Source organism: Pteropus vampyrus, unplaced genomic scaffold, assembly GCF_000151845.1.
Source record: "Pteropus vampyrus isolate Shadow unplaced genomic scaffold, Pvam_2.0 Scaffold1000004473, whole genome shotgun sequence".
In the NCBI taxonomy this organism is placed as follows: domain Eukaryota; kingdom Metazoa; phylum Chordata; class Mammalia; order Chiroptera; family Pteropodidae; genus Pteropus; species Pteropus vampyrus.
In genome coordinates, this window is record NW_011918875.1 from 14,591 (window position 1) to 29,829 (window position 15,239).

Consider the following 15,239-nt stretch of genomic DNA (forward strand, 5'->3'; position numbering starts at 1 on the left):
ATTAGTCAATCTATTTTTTTGCTTCACATTATAGAGAAACTAAAGATGTTCGTGTTCTTTTGTCTACATGTAATGGGGAATTGCTTCTACTATAATTCCAGTTTGCCTGTCTCCCAGGCTAAGTGCTCCTGCAATAGATATGCTAAATATTGGAAAGTGTGCCAGAACAAAGAGATTTGGAGATTTGGCGGGCTCTTTCTCAGATCCTGCCTTTTTCCATGCCCCTCCTCCCTCTCTGATAAAAGATGCTTAGGCTTGAAGGTGTACTGCAGTTGAACGTGAGAAAACTAGAAAGTCGCCATTTTGTTGCGGCGCCAGGAAAATTAATTGTTGGGATATTATCTCCTGGAAACTACTGTAGCTGAGATATCTGGGACGTGTGTCGGCAGAGGTAAGCAGTATGTTTGTTTACCCTGTCAGCCTTTTTGCTCGATTTCTGCACGGTCTGGGAGAATTTAGAAGAGCTGGCTGACTTTTTCCCTCCAATACATTTAGATGTGCATGAAAACTATTGGTGGAGGCAAGCTATTTGCACTAGGTGACTCCCAGTTTTCTATATTGAAACTTTCCTCGCAGTGGTTATGGTTTTCTGTGCTTTTGTCTTTCGTGCTGTTATAAGAAGGAAATACCATGGGGATAGGAAGCCTTGGCTTCTTTAGCTAAGCTGTAAAAAGCCTTAATTGTTTTTGTCTTTGGTAAAGTTATTCTTTATTAGAAAATCTTTTAATTTGGAAAATATTTATGGAAAGTCATAGCAATTGTTTCATTAATCTTGGTAGAAATACCACATTTTGAAAATGAATGGATAGAAGCAAAATGAAGTATTTAGCTTTTGAATTAGTTCTTTAGCTTCTTGGGTATTATACATGGTAATATCAACACTAAGTTAAAAAGGCAGAAGGGAAATATCAAGAAGTTTTCCAACAAGGGTGTAACTTTAAAAATTATTGTTAATAGAGAATTTGGAGAATCGATTTTGATTTCTTGGTATGTTTCGTTCTGTAGGTTTCTCCTTGTCTGGTCTTAGGGGTGATCTGCCAGGTTCCCTAAAGGTAGCAGTACCTTGTGGATTTTGGAAACAGCCTTGTTTAATATTTACCAATTTGTCTAGTTCTCCTGCCTTATCCGTTATTAGATGTTGGAAGAGATTTTAAAGGATGTAAAAGGTGATCAGAAATATGACAAAAATGGAAGCTGATTTTGTAAAGTCCGATCAGAACTACAAGGACAGTGTCAGCATCTTCCAGGGGCTTCCTGCTGAGTCTGTTAGAAATGCAAGCACAGGCCAGTACTGCCTGAGGCAGTTTGAGTCAAACTAAGGAAAAGTAATTGAGAGGGTCACTTTTAAAAATGGCAAGTCTCCTTTGTCTATCCCTAATTGTCTTTCCCTGTCCCTCTTAAAAATGTGGAAGAAGTACTAAAAAAAAAAAAATTGCATAATCACCTTATAAGTAGACTGGAAGGAGCTCCAAGCTAACAGCTTCTATAGAGATGATAATTGGTGGAGAAGTTTTGGCTGAAGAGAGATTTGGAGATTCCAGCTCTTTAGTAGATCTTGCCCCTTTCCACGCCCCTTCCCCATTTCTTTGGTAAAAGATGCCTGCACTGAGATTTTCTAAGTGGATTTGTAAGATTCTGTTAAGTGGATTGAGAAAACTAGAAAGCTGCCATCTTGTTATGGCAGCAGGGGAGTTCACGGTTGGGATGCTGCTAGCTCCTGGAAACAGCTGTAGCAGAGCGATGATGTTGGAGTTGGCAGAGGTAAAAAGTATCTTTGTGTATCCCGTCGGCCTTTGTGTTCTGTATATGCTGGGTTTTGGAGAACGTCGAAGTGCTGCCAGTCTTTTTCCTCTAATACATTTAGGTGGGCACGAAAAATATTAGTGAAAAGAGTGCTTGGACTTAGTTTCCTGCCATTTTGATGAAGGCCCATTGTAAAAACACAGGTCCTCATTTTCTATCCCCGTTCCTCTTTTCCCTGTCTCAAAAGCTGTGAAAAATAACTAAAAGATCTTAGCATAATCACCTTAGCAATAGACAGGCACCAAGAAGTATAGGAGTGAAAAACTTTCCAATATATCAGTCACAGGGAAGTGATATCTTCAGGCGCCAGCCCCCAGGAAAGCACTGACAGCCACCAGGATGCAGATAACGAAGCTGCCTGCTAGGCCTTTTTGATCTAAGAGTTACCCCGGAAACATTTATCTTTGTGTAAGATGGTTATAGCCAACATCTGCTTTCTGTAATCCGCTCGCTAGCTTGTTCAGCAGACCAGCAGGATATGGTCTTAAGCTTTATAAGCTGCTTCCTCTGTAAGTTCCGGGCTTATCTCCTCTGACCCTACATGGTAGAGAGTCAGTCGCCGGCTGGCTAATAAAGGCTCACAATGCATCTCAATGGGTTCCGTGGGTCTTAGAATTGATCGCACCCCAATAGTAGGAGCCCAGTAAACAGCTTTGACCCGCCTCCCACCTTCTACCATTGCTTTCTGGGTTGCCTCAATAAAATTTACCTGCTGAGCTCTTCTCATTTTCATGCTTATGTAAATCCCAGGTGGACATATAATAAAATTCTTAGTCACGGTCTGCAGTCTTAGGCGAAAATTAGAAGTGGTGTGAGGTCATTGTCTCTTGTAAGTTTAGAGTGGCAGTTTAAAGTATGCGTGAAGCCAGCTTGTGATTAGATACTGAAGGGTTTTCTATGGATTTGACTGGCTGTTTGCTTCTAGAAGGTGTTGAGGTACAGCAGGGTAAGAGGCTGGGGTCAGCCATAAGGTGAGGTTTTGGGGCCTCGGGGACAAGAGTGCTGGGTAGGACCCGGGAGGGTGGGTCTCGGTGTGATTTGCCAATCATTGTGAACTCAGGCGTCAGTGCTCTGGTCTGCATCCTGGGCTAAATCTTAGGTACACTCCACCATAACTGCGCGTCACATCTATGTGACCGAGCATGGACACATGTGGCCAGGCATGAGTGTTGAGTCACATTCTTACGACCCAGCATGAACCCAAGTATTCCTTCTGCAGGCAGACTTTGCTCTGCCTTTTCAATAAGCACACTGGAGTTTTCTCAAGGCTTTCGGAAGCACCTTTGCAGGAAGGTAGTCAGTGTACCTTTGCAGACCCCAGGTGGTGGGCGGTGGGACTGCAGTGAGAGAAATGGGGCAGAGAGGCTTTGCCTGCAACATTGCTGTGGGGTGTTGGGTGGGGTATTGAACTTCATAGGACCCAGGAGAGGAATGGTTTGATGTGGAAAACTTGGTCATGTTATTGTTTACTTGAGGTATAAGATAGGCAGGGTGACTACTACTTAAGACTTGTTTATCTATATTTTGCTTCATAATATACAGAAACTAAAGATGTTTGTGTCTATATCTAATGGGGAATTGCTTCTACCATAATTCTAGTTTGCCTGTCTCCCAGGCTAAGAGCTCCTTCAGTAGATATGCTACATAGTGGAGACGTCTTCCAGAACAAAGAGATTTGGAGATTTGGCGGGCTCATTTTTAGATCTCGCCTTTTTCCATGCCCCTCCTCCCCTGTTGATAAAAGATGGTTGGGCTTGAAGGTATATTTTGTTGAATTTGGGAAAACTAGAAAGTTGCTTTTTTTTTTTTGACTCCAGAATTAATGGCCGGGATACTACTAACTCCTGGAAACTGCTTTGGCTGAGAGGTGTTGGACATGTGGCGGAAGAGGTAAGCAGTATGTATATTTGTTTACTCTGTCAGCCTTTTCGGTCGATATCTGCAGGGTTTGGGATAAATTAGAAGAGGCAGCAGAGTTTTTTCTCTCTAATATGTGTAGATGGGCACAAAAACTATTTTGAAGCCAAACTACTTGCACTTAGTGACTCCCAGTTTTCTTTACTGAAACTTCCCTCGCAGAGCCGGTCATGTTTTCCTGTGCGTTTGTCTTTTCTGCTGTGAAAAGGAAATACTATGGGGATAGGAAGCTTGGGCTTCCTTGGCTAAGCTGTAAAAAGCCCTATTGCTTTATGTCATTGCTAATGTTATTGGGTTGATGATGCATTGTTTGTATTGAAAAACCTTTTAATTTTGAAAATATTTTTGGAAACTCACGATAGCAATTTTTTCATTAATACTGTTAGAAATAAGAATAAATGGATAGAAGCAAAATGAATTATTCTTAAGCTTTTGAATTACTTCTTCACCTTTTTGGGTATTATAATCGATGGTAATATCAATATCAGGGTAAAAAGGTGGAAGGGAAAAAACACGTTTCCCAACAAGGCGTAACTTTTAAGAAATATCGTTAATAGAACATTTGGAGAATCAGTTTTGATCTCTTAGTCTGGGCAAGGCAAGTCAAGAATGGAGTAGATTGTAGGGTACATCTTAAATTTTGTTTTCCCGTTTTCCTCTTATGGTAACTGTAAACATTAACAGTATGGACAAACACTTTGTATTATTCTCTGCATGAATCTTCCTTTGTTCTGTAGGTTTCTCCTTGTATGGCCATAGGGATGATCAGGCAGTTTCCGAAATGGTAGCAGTACCTTGCAGGGTCTGAAAACAGTCTGGTTTAATAATCAGTAATCTATGTAGTTCTTCTGCCTTATCCCTGTTTCAGAATGTTGGAACAGATTTCAAAAGATGTAAAAACATCAGAAATCTGACAAAAATGGAGGACGATTTTTCAAAGCCCGATCATAATTACAAGGAAAGTCTCAGCATTTTCTAGGGTCTTCCTGCTGAGTCTATTAGAAATGAAAATACAAGCTACTACCGCCTGAGGCATTTTGAGCCAAAGTAAGGGAAAAAATTTGAAAGTGCCAATTTTTAAAACACAAGGTCTCATTTATATGTCCCTAATCCTCTTTTTGTGTCCTTAAAAATTAGGAAGAGGTACTAAAATACCTTAGCGTTATCACCTTATCTGTAGACAGGAAGAGGCTACAATCTAACATCTTCCACAGATATGCTAATTGGTGGAGTAGTTCAGTCTGAACAGAGATTTGGAGAATCCCCGCTCTTTCTTAGATCCTGCCCCTTTCGATGCCCTTTCTCCCTCTGTCGATAAAAGATTTCTGCTTGAAAGTTCAGTTAAGTGGATTTGAGAAAGAAAAGCTGCCATCTCGTAATGGCACCAGGAGAATTCATGTTTGGGATACTGTTAGCTCCTGTACACAGCTGTAGCAGAAATGATGGAGGAGTGTTGGCAGAAGTAAGCAGTACCCTTCCTTGTTCATCCTGTTTTCCTTTGTAGTCTATTTCTGCAGGGTTTTCGAGAATGTGAAGTGCTGTCAGGGATTTTCCTCTAATACATTTAGATGGGTGTGAACCATTAGTAAAAGTGAGAACTTGGACTTAGTGAACTCACAATATTTATTGAAAGTTTCCTGCCTGTTTGAAAAGGGCCACTTTTAAAAATACAGGTCTCCACTGTGTATTCCTGTTCTCCTTTCTCCCGCCTCCTTAAAAGTTGCGAAAATTAAAAGATCTCAGCAATAGAAAGGCTCCAAGTAGGAGCCCAGTGACCAGCTTTGACCTCTCTCCTACTCTGTACCATTGCTTTCCGTGTTACCTCACTACAACTTACCTGTTGAGCTCTTCTCATCTTCATGCTTATGTAAATTCCACGTGAGTGTATAATAAAAATCCTAGTCCCAGTCTGCATCGTTAGGTCTAAGTTAGAAGTGGTGTGAGTTCATTGTCTCCTGTAAAATTCGGTTGGCAGTAAAAAAACATTTGTGAAGCTAGCTCTTTGTGCGGATTTGACTGGCCGTTTGGTCTCAGGTTTGACTGGCCGTTTGGTCTCAGGAGGAGTTCAGGTGCAGCGGGGTAGAGGGTGGGGTCAGGCATGAGGTGAGGTTGTGCTGGTCCTGGGACAATTTGCCAGTCTGTGAACTCAGGCTCGAGGGATGTGGTCAGTTCCTGGGCTAAATCCAACGCGATCCCTCCATGCTTTTCATCGCCTACCTTTGAGTCACATTCATGTGACCGAGCATGGACACATGTGACCTGGCATGACTCTTCCCGTTCTTGCGACCCAGCATGAACCACGTATTCTTTCTGCAGGCAGACTTTGCTCTGCATTTTTATTAAGCACAGTAGAGAAGTTTCAGGAGGCTTTTTTCGTGGTTCCATTGTGGTGAGGGGGTCGGTGTCCCTTTGGCTCCCCCAGGTGGTGTGTGGTGGAACTGCCATGGGAGGGAAAGGTTTATGAGAAGCTGTCTGTGTGCAAGGAATGGTGTAGGGTGTGGATAGAAGGTTGATCAGAGGAACTAGGAGAGGATTATTTTGGTGTGGAAAACTCCGGTTTTTGTTATTTGTGATGTAAGATAGTAAGCGTGCCTAGAAGCACTAAAATTGGTTTATCTATTTTTTGCTTTATATTATATAGCAACTGAAGATATTTGGGTCCATCGGTGTACAGGTAATGGGGAACCGCTTCTATCTTAATTCTAGCCCGCATTTCCCCAAGTCTAACAACAACTTTCATAGAGATTCCGACTGATGGAGACAGTATTTGTGAATAAAGAAATTTGGAGAGTTTGGATCCTGCCTGTTTTCATCCCTCCTCCCTCCCTTGGTTTTTAAAGATGCTTGGGCTCGACGGAGCATTTCTATTGGATTTAAGAACTAGAAAGCTGCCATCTGCTTAGGCACCAGGAGAATTAATGGCTGGAATACTGCTATCTCCTGAAAACTACTGTAGCTGAGAGAGACCACAGGTGTGTTGGCAGAGGTAAGCAGTGTATCTATCCCATCAGCCTTTTTAGTATATTTCTGCATGGTTTGGGTGAATTTAGAAGAGTTGCCAGTCTTTTTTACTAAGATGTTAAGACGGTTGTAAAAAAAATATTTGCGAAGCCAGCTACTTGGAATTAGCCACTCTCGGCTTCCTTTGTTGAAACTTTCTTTTCATGGGTGGTCATTGTTTTCGTGGCTTTTGTGTCATTTTCATAAAAAAGGAGATGCCTTAGGAGATGAGAAATGTAAACACAGGCCACAACTGCCTGAGCAGACCGAGCTAAACAAACAAAAAACATGGAAAGGGCCACATTAAAAAATACAGACTACAGTTTTCTAGCCTGGCTCCTTAAAAATGGTGAAGGAAAGATAAAAAAGCTTTGGTTATAATCATATTAGTAGTAGACTCCGAAACTGCTAACATGAGCCTGGTAACTGATCTCGGTCCTCCTTCCATTCCCCGTATCAGTGTTTTTAGGGTTGACTGACACGACTTAAAAGTTTTCATTCCTTGTCTGCAGTGTTTGCTAGAAGGTATAAGTGGTGTGAATCTATCGTACCTTAGATGGGCAGTTAAAATTATGTGCTTCCTTTTTGGAGCTCTAGGGTTGTCTCGATTGAGCTTTTCCAGAAAAAATCCTTTCCTCCCCTACATCTTTTTTTTGTGTGTTCTTTGCCATAAGGAGGTACTGTAGGGATAGAACAGAATCATAGTTCCCTATGAAACTGCTATTCCAGGTGGCCTCTGGGGTTCAGGAGTGAAACGATCCTCTATACTGTCTGTGGAGATGATGTGGGTTCTCTTTATACCAGATGTGGTTTTTTTCTGTCTTGTCCATGTTATAGGAGTTTGGTTTGGTGTCAACCATCTGCAAGGTGCACTGATCCCGGTGCACCCGGTGGCTGGCCTTGGCAGCTCTCAGGGGAGGGTGCCATGAGGGGCCTCAGCCCAAGAGACCATTCTCAACTCCACCTTTCATTACCTTTCAATGCTGTATAAGTGCTATTATGGTAAAGCTCACTCAGAGCCATGAAAGAGCTGGTTTGTGGTCGGAGGGGATCTGAGACATCATGTGCGCTCTGCCATCCTGACAGCCTGTGTCAGGAAGGTCTGTAATCTTTGTTTCTGGGAACAATCCTTTGAATCTGTGAGGGCTGCATTCTTTGCACTGTTTTGTGGAGTTGTTTCCTTTCCTCCATTGAGCAGGGAGGAGGCTCACCGGTTTGAGTCACTATCAGAATCTAAAATCCTACCTTCGACGGCCGGTGGATCCTTTGACTTGGATTAACTTCTAAACAGGTAAGACATTTTCTTTCTTTGGATGTTATTGCTGGTTTTTAATATTTGATTGGCTTAAGACTTGATTTGATTAAATGGACTTGTTATGAAATGTATTTACTGGATTCACAGAAATAAAGTTATATTTCTGTTATAATTGTGTCAAGAAAGTAGGGCACGTATTAATGCACTTTGAAATCTCAGTTGTAACAAATGTAGGTACAAATAAACGGTTTATAGGTAAAACATTAAGTTATTGCATTGACATTGTGTGTATATCTATGCCTATATATATAGGTATTTATATAGATATACATATATAGATAATTTTTCCTGTGTTTTTAATAATTCGAAACTTGAAATTTTTGCTTGGTTAATAAAGTGATACATACTCACTGAAAATCTCAACATTTCCAAATAAGATAAAGTAATGAAGCACAAAGTATGGGACATAGATTTATTCAATTTATCTTAAAGGAAGCAAGTATTTGGTTCTATTTGTAAATGTGTCTTTTGCCACCACAAAAAGGTATGTGCCAAGAGGTAATACGTTTAAGAAATTAAATCTGTTTCTAAGTACCATTCTAAAGACTTCTGCTGTAACAATTCAGAATCACTTTATTCATTTGTACTACAAATTAAGATCGACCTCTGAATCGTTCATACATACCTGCTTATTTGAACAACGATGCTGAAGAAATTCACTCTTAAAGCATTAAATGCCTGTTTTCTATGTTGGGAGATATATATCAAGGAGTGAATTCATTGAACCAGACAAGAACATTTTGAGTGGTTGGAGTTGAAAACTTGTGCACATAGGCCACCGTGTTTTACATTTTGACGTGGTTTAAGTGCTTTAATTTTTTCTCCATAAGTGACATTCGTCATGATGGGCTTTCTGGATTATAGCAATTCTGGGTTGTGTGAAGGGGGAGTATGGCTTTGTAGTTTTCATTTGCATTTCCATTATGACTCATGATACCTAACATCCTTTCTTGGGCCTATTGAAAATTTTCTCTTTTCTAGAGAAGGGTCTATTCTGGTACATTTTAGAAGTTTAGTTTGTCTTTTTGTCTAAGAGTTGTAAGAGTTCTTTGTTGAATGACACTTCCATTAGATCTATAACGTGACATTCTTCCCTTTCTGTAGGTTGTCTTGTCACTTCCTGAATAGATTCTTTTAATGCCAAAAAGGATGAATGTCGAGGCAATCTCATTTATCTTTTTCATCGATTATTGTTTGATGCCAGATCGAAGAACTCTTTGCTAAATACAAGGGCTTGAAGATTCATCCACGTGCTGTCTTCTAGAGGTTTGAATTTTAAGGCTCGAATAAATTTCAAGTTCACCTTTATATGGTTTGAGGTCAGGGTCGAATCTCATTCCCCTTCAGATGGTAGTCATTTTGCTAGCACCCTCTGTTCAAAGGAGTCTCCTGTACCCAAGTCCATGTTTTCCACCCATGTCAAACATCCAATGACCTTAGAGAGATGGGTTTATTTCTAGGTTCTTAATTCTGTTCCATCCTTCTATATGTGTAGGTAGGCCCGCATTACAGATTTTGGTTTCTCTTGGCAACAGACCGCATATAGGAGCATGGTTCCCTAAGGGTATAGGAATAGAAAAATGTCTATCTCTAGAGATGTCGGAGCCGACCTGAAGAAAAAAGCACAGTGCGGTCCTCACCTGTGACGATGATGCTGTGAACAAAGTATGCTGCCATCAGTCATTTAAAGGCACAGCACATACTGTTACTTATATTATATATTAGTTGTTTATGGCGATCAAGAACCGTGTAACTGGTCAATGTATTCTTTACAACCATACCATTTTAATTGTGCTCATATTTATTTGTCCGTTTATTCACGTTATTTCATTAATGTGAGATTTGTCACCCCTCTCAGCATGTGATTTTTGTTCTTTGTCGATTTCCTTATGGAAACATCCCTTAATACTGTAGTTCCAAGAATGTCAAAATAACATGCAGTCTAACCAAGACAGGATGACTAAGAATCTACCTCATGGAAAAATGTACACATTGGAAAAGTTAGCTGCATGCAAAGGGAGGAGCAGGTGATAGGAGATTTGTAAATTAAGGCCCCATAAGTCATTGCCTCAGCCCTCACTCACAGTAAATAAGTTCCAGTAACCGATACTGGTATCCCACAGCTATGTAAATACACAAGGCACATCATGACCAGATACATGCACAGGGTAAAGTGGTCTGGGATCTTGCTGTGATAGTTCCATGAACAGAGTAGATGGGGAATCCCAGGAAGGTCGTTGGAAGCATCATTTATTCCATTTGTAGCTGGAAAATGTTTAACTTTTGACATGAATATCTGCAAAGAGACTATGTCCTTGACTATGTTTTCTTCACAACTGACATTTCAAACAAATTGTAGTTTTAATGGTCAATTGTCCTAAAAGCGATAACTGAAGTACTCCTAAAAATAAAACTTTCGATTACACATTTTAGTCAGTCAGTATGAAACATGGATCACAGCTTTAAAGCCAAAGAGAGAGGAAGGGCATCTGATTTTGAATGTTAGGTTCAAGATTCTATAGTTTCTAGCAATCTCCGTAAAGCATGAAAGGGATACTACTGCTTTTGCAAATTTAACAAAGCAGCCACTAATTTGAGCTTTTAGACGAGAGAATACTTAGAAAAGCATCACACTTCTGTCCCTTTTGCAAACCTAGACCCAAGTGATAAATTATTCAAGGTCCTCATTGAGCAGTGGTAGTTTTAAGCATGTAACTGTCGATAGAACCAATTAAATTCCTGAGACCTCAGTCATCTGTCATCAGATGACTGGGGTCTAGTGTCTGGGTGTAATTTTGGGGTCTGACTCAGGTCCTGGTTATCGTTTGGGGTTTATCTCCAGAGCCTGAGGGTACAGTTTATAGTCCAGCTCTTCATCTGGTGTCTGGGGTATGGGGTCCGGTCGAGTCTGGCCGCGGGTCCAGCGTCCACGTTCAGGCTTCAGTTCTCGCTCTGGCTCCAGGGTCTGGTGTCTGGAATCTGGCGTCTAGGTCTCTTGTCTCAGTGTCAAGTCTCTGGCATCTGGTCTTATGTATCCCAGATCTGGGATTTGTTTTTGGCCCTGGTGCACAGGTGTTTGTTTTTGGCTCCTGTTTATTGGGGTGCGGTTTTTTATTGGTTCCTGTGTTTGTCTTGTCTCTAGGGCCCTCGATCTGATGCTGAGTCCAGGTCCCTTGGTCTGGGGTGTACATCGTTGGTGTCCAGGATCCAGAGTCCAGTGTGGCTATGGCATCCCGTGTCTGTCAACCAATGGTCATTGTTTCCAATGCCAACAGGATCTCCAAGTCAGGGTGCATTAAAGATGGAGAATGTATTCATGGAAAACAGCTAATTTGTGATGCAGCATGGTTGTGATAACAGATCAGTTTTGGAGCAGTTTAGTATGTAGTGCTATAGGCTAATTATGAAGCATCGGGGCAAGGAGGGCTTACAGTGAGGATACTCTGGGGCCCGTTCTCTCTTCAGTTGGAAAGCTGTTCTCTGCTGCTCTACAAACTTGAATTTAGGAGCTCTGCTCAGTCTAGTCCTCAGAAGGCAGTTCGGTGCTGAAGGCAGGCAGGTCAGTGAAAGCTTCTCCTCGAAGGTTGGTTTGCATGAGAAATCCCTGTGAAAAGATAGATGCTAATTTTAAGTGTGTGTGTGTGTGTGTGTGTGTGTGTGTGTGTGTGTAAGCACCTTGTGTAAGCACCTTCAGCCATTTCTTTTTCTGATCATATGTCCCTCATTCTGGCTTGTGAGGGGCAATAGGCTCCCGGTGTCATGGTCGAGGAGAGGTAAATTTATTATCTCTGTTCCATCCAGCATGTGAAGAGCAGAGAGAGGTTTTGAGAAAAAGGGTTAGGACAGATCTGAATGTGATCCGTCCATCTCAGCTTTAGCCAGCAGGTGGAGAGAAGAGGGAGAGAATGGGGAAGAAAGTAGTAGAGAATCGGGGAAAAAAGTCTGTCCCAGTACAACCAAGTGTGTGAAGGGAAGACCAGGTCTTCAGGGAAGGTCGAGAGGAGCATCCTGGGGGTGAAATCTCTATCCAGATTTTAGCCGATGTGTGAGGGCCAAAGCAGTGGCCTGGTAAAAGGGGCCAGGATAGATGGAGGCAACTTGTCCACCTGGTACCAGCCAGTGTGTGAGAAGCAGAGCGGGTGCCCGGTGTGAATGCAAGAAATGTCTGAAGTTGTAGAGAATATTTATAGGAGTTAAATTGAGCAAACCGATATCAGCCAGGGAGCAAGATTTCAGGCTATGAAGAATCAGTTTTGCTGCCGCTTTTCTGCATTTGCAGATTTTGAGGGAACATACGGAAGATCACACGTAGGTGGCGAAAAGAAAGGCGGTGATGGATTACAAGAGCTAATGAACGTGTCTGATACAGAGTGAATACTCTCTTCAAGGTATATTACAGTTTTAAAAAGTGTGTTTAGCTAGCTGCAGAGCAGCAGTGGACAGGGCTGGCTGAAAATGTGTCACTAAACTGATAGGTTTGGGCTTCGACTACCCACCAGGACCTGGCCCAGATAGGAATCTGATCGTCCTGTCGAGGTTACTTTTTTAAAAACCTTTTCTGTCGGAAACCAGCCGACCAAGTCAAACCAGGTCCCTGAATGGGGGAGCGGGGACTGAGAAAAAAGAGAAGACAGACAGGGTGCAGGAGGGAGAACAGATCTCACAACTGTCTCTCCGAGTTTATTTCTTATGCTCCTTTTTATACATAATCTGTTCATTTGTGTATCCCAAGATAAAAATTAAAGTAACATCCTGGAGATCAAGGTACAATCCACACTTCCTTTGACAGTCCCTTCGACACTCCCTTTTTCTATAATTAATCTTCTTCTTGGAATTCCACAGAACCAGCCTTTTCCCTTTTTTATGCATGCAGGCCTCCCGAGATAAACCATGCACTCTTTTTAATTTTGGGAGCTTTAGCTCCCTACAATTCCCCCTTTTTTACTTTAAAGTAGAACGTGCCTGTCTTAGGTGGCTTCCTGTGAAACATGGAGCTTACCCGTCATTGGAACATGTATTCCATCATACATGCCCTGTCTTAGGTTGTCCAGTTTCCAAGAAGTCCTTACCCGTCTTTGACTACCACCCACTATATTGGGGCATTTTTATTTTTTAATTTTATTGCATGTATCTCGGAACCAACATCTCGCACTGCTCGTATTGAGCATTTCAACAGATATGGCAATAAACACAAGATGACTAACAGGAAACAGGCTAGAATGATAACAAATCCTAATAAATGAGTAAATGGTCCCCAAGTAGGGACTAAACCTTTTAAACCCTTTATAAATTCTTGCACTGTTTGATCAGTATTTATTTGTAGTTCGGGAGCTTCTTTTAAGGCTAAAATGTCTCGATGTAATTGAACTAAATCTAATGACATATTAGCACTATGCCAGATCCCTTGTAAATGATTTTTTATCTTATCCCAAGGATGGGTGGTTCTATTATACCTTTTTGGAGTTACACAAATCCATCGATATTGTACATGGCAACGTAAGCGGGAGGGCAGTTTTAAGGCTTGAACTTCTCCCCAAAAGTTTACTGTTTCATATAATGCATCTAATTTTTGTTCAATTTTTTCATCAATACTTTCTTGAGATCCCATAGCTAATGAAACATTTTTTGTCAGATCATTAACAAATGTTGCAGTTTGCACAGAGTTGGACAAGGATATGGCAGCAGTGGTGGCTGTAACCACCAAGGCGACAACTGCAAGAATACCTGCCACAACAACAGCCACCGCCCTTTTAGATCTTCCTAATGCCATGTTAATCTCTTTTAAAACCTGTAACCCATATTCATCAAACCAAGGGCCTTTAAGGTTAACAGGAACCATTATAAATGGCGGTTGTCTAAGCACGAGAACAGAAGTGTTAGCAGGAGTAACACAATGAGACAGCTGACAATTATTACAAGATACATTAAATTGATTATTATTATCTACGGTAATATTGAAATTTCCTAACAATAATATATATGGGACATTAACACAAGTTCTAAGGGCATATGAGAATCTTTCTCCTGAACCACTACTGTGTGAATTGGTCCGAGATTCATTAGTCATGCTAATACTCATTGTCACAAGTCCGGCAGCCAGTTTCCAAATATGAGTCTGCCAAGCGCCAGAGCTTGTTTTCCAGAGTCCAGCAGATAAAGCAGTCCCAGTGTCATAAGGCCGAGAGAAGTCCCAAACAGTTTCATTAAATCCTGTTACTGGGTACAAAGTGACATTCTCTTGATGACAACGATGCCACCATACCGAATCTTTTTGCACATGCCTCTTTGAGTGACAAAGTTCAAACGGGATCGTATCATTATTGCTTACAGCTTCGCCATCAGGAGCCCCAAGCATAACAGCTCCTCCTTTCCTAGGCCAAGGCTGCTCCGTGATATTCAAACACCCAGGTTGGGAAGTAGAATTGAAAAGAAAACAAATAGGTAGTCCTATTGCTGATCCGGAAAAATTAAAATTATCATATACATATTGCTGTTCCATGGCTAATGGCAATCCTAAAAGTCTAGAGTTATTAGAAAAAACCTGGATCTGTGGCCCAGACCAAACAGTTGGATGTAGTACCGGAGGATCCGGGATGTAAGCCCAATGCACTGCGGCATAAGCTGTTGGATTAATCAGTATTCCCATCAGAAGAATAATCTCGATGTTCATTTTCGGCATGCCGCACTAGTCATTCAGGCAACCAGCGTGCTCTGTCAGCTCCCTGCGGAAAAACACAAACATGCCCTCGCCCTCATATTAATACAGGATCTGGTACTGCGTGTTGGGCAACACCTCCAATAGCTACAAGTGGAGCTGAATCTTCATCAGGCAAATGATATCTAGCGGCCGCCTCCTCCTCATCATCAGTAAAAATGGAGTCGAAAGGAGGGAGAGGCATCGGAGGGGCAGAAGGCACAACCCCAGCAGCCTCAGATTCGTCATACTCATGAACAATTTTTAAGTACAGGTGACATTTGTTCTTTAATCTGATCTCTTTCATGCCTAGGGTCTAAAGAATGTCTATTCAAAGTCCAAAGCCCAAAAGTATCTACCGGAACCTTAGTAGGTCCGTGGGCATCATAGTAATCCTGTAACTTTTGACCCATTCTTAACCATGTCTCTAAATCAATTGTCCCTTCCTCAGGAAACCAGGGAGAAGCTTCTATAAATTGCAAGAACTTCATTAACTGTCGCTGACCTACT

The 15,239-nt window shown here is 41.5% G+C and overlaps 1 long non-coding RNA gene across 3 annotated transcripts; it reads left to right on the plus strand.

The window, feature by feature from the left end:
- The first annotated feature begins 251 nt into the window (after positions 1–251).
- Positions 252–11,228, plus strand: LOC105311504. 3 transcript variants are annotated; one of them, XR_002778883.1, is made up of 6 exons: positions 252–391; positions 3,621–3,693; positions 6,561–6,706; positions 7,919–8,011; positions 9,140–9,301; positions 11,178–11,228. It is a non-coding gene; the product is annotated as an uncharacterized LOC105311504 (long non-coding RNA). The 3 variants fall into 3 exon arrangements; XR_002778882.1 differs by lacking the exon at positions 11,178–11,228 and having other exon boundaries at positions 9,140–9,555; XR_002778884.1 differs by lacking the exons at positions 6,561–6,706; positions 11,178–11,228 and having other exon boundaries at positions 9,140–9,555.
- The last annotated feature ends 4,011 nt before the right edge of the window (positions 11,229–15,239 follow it).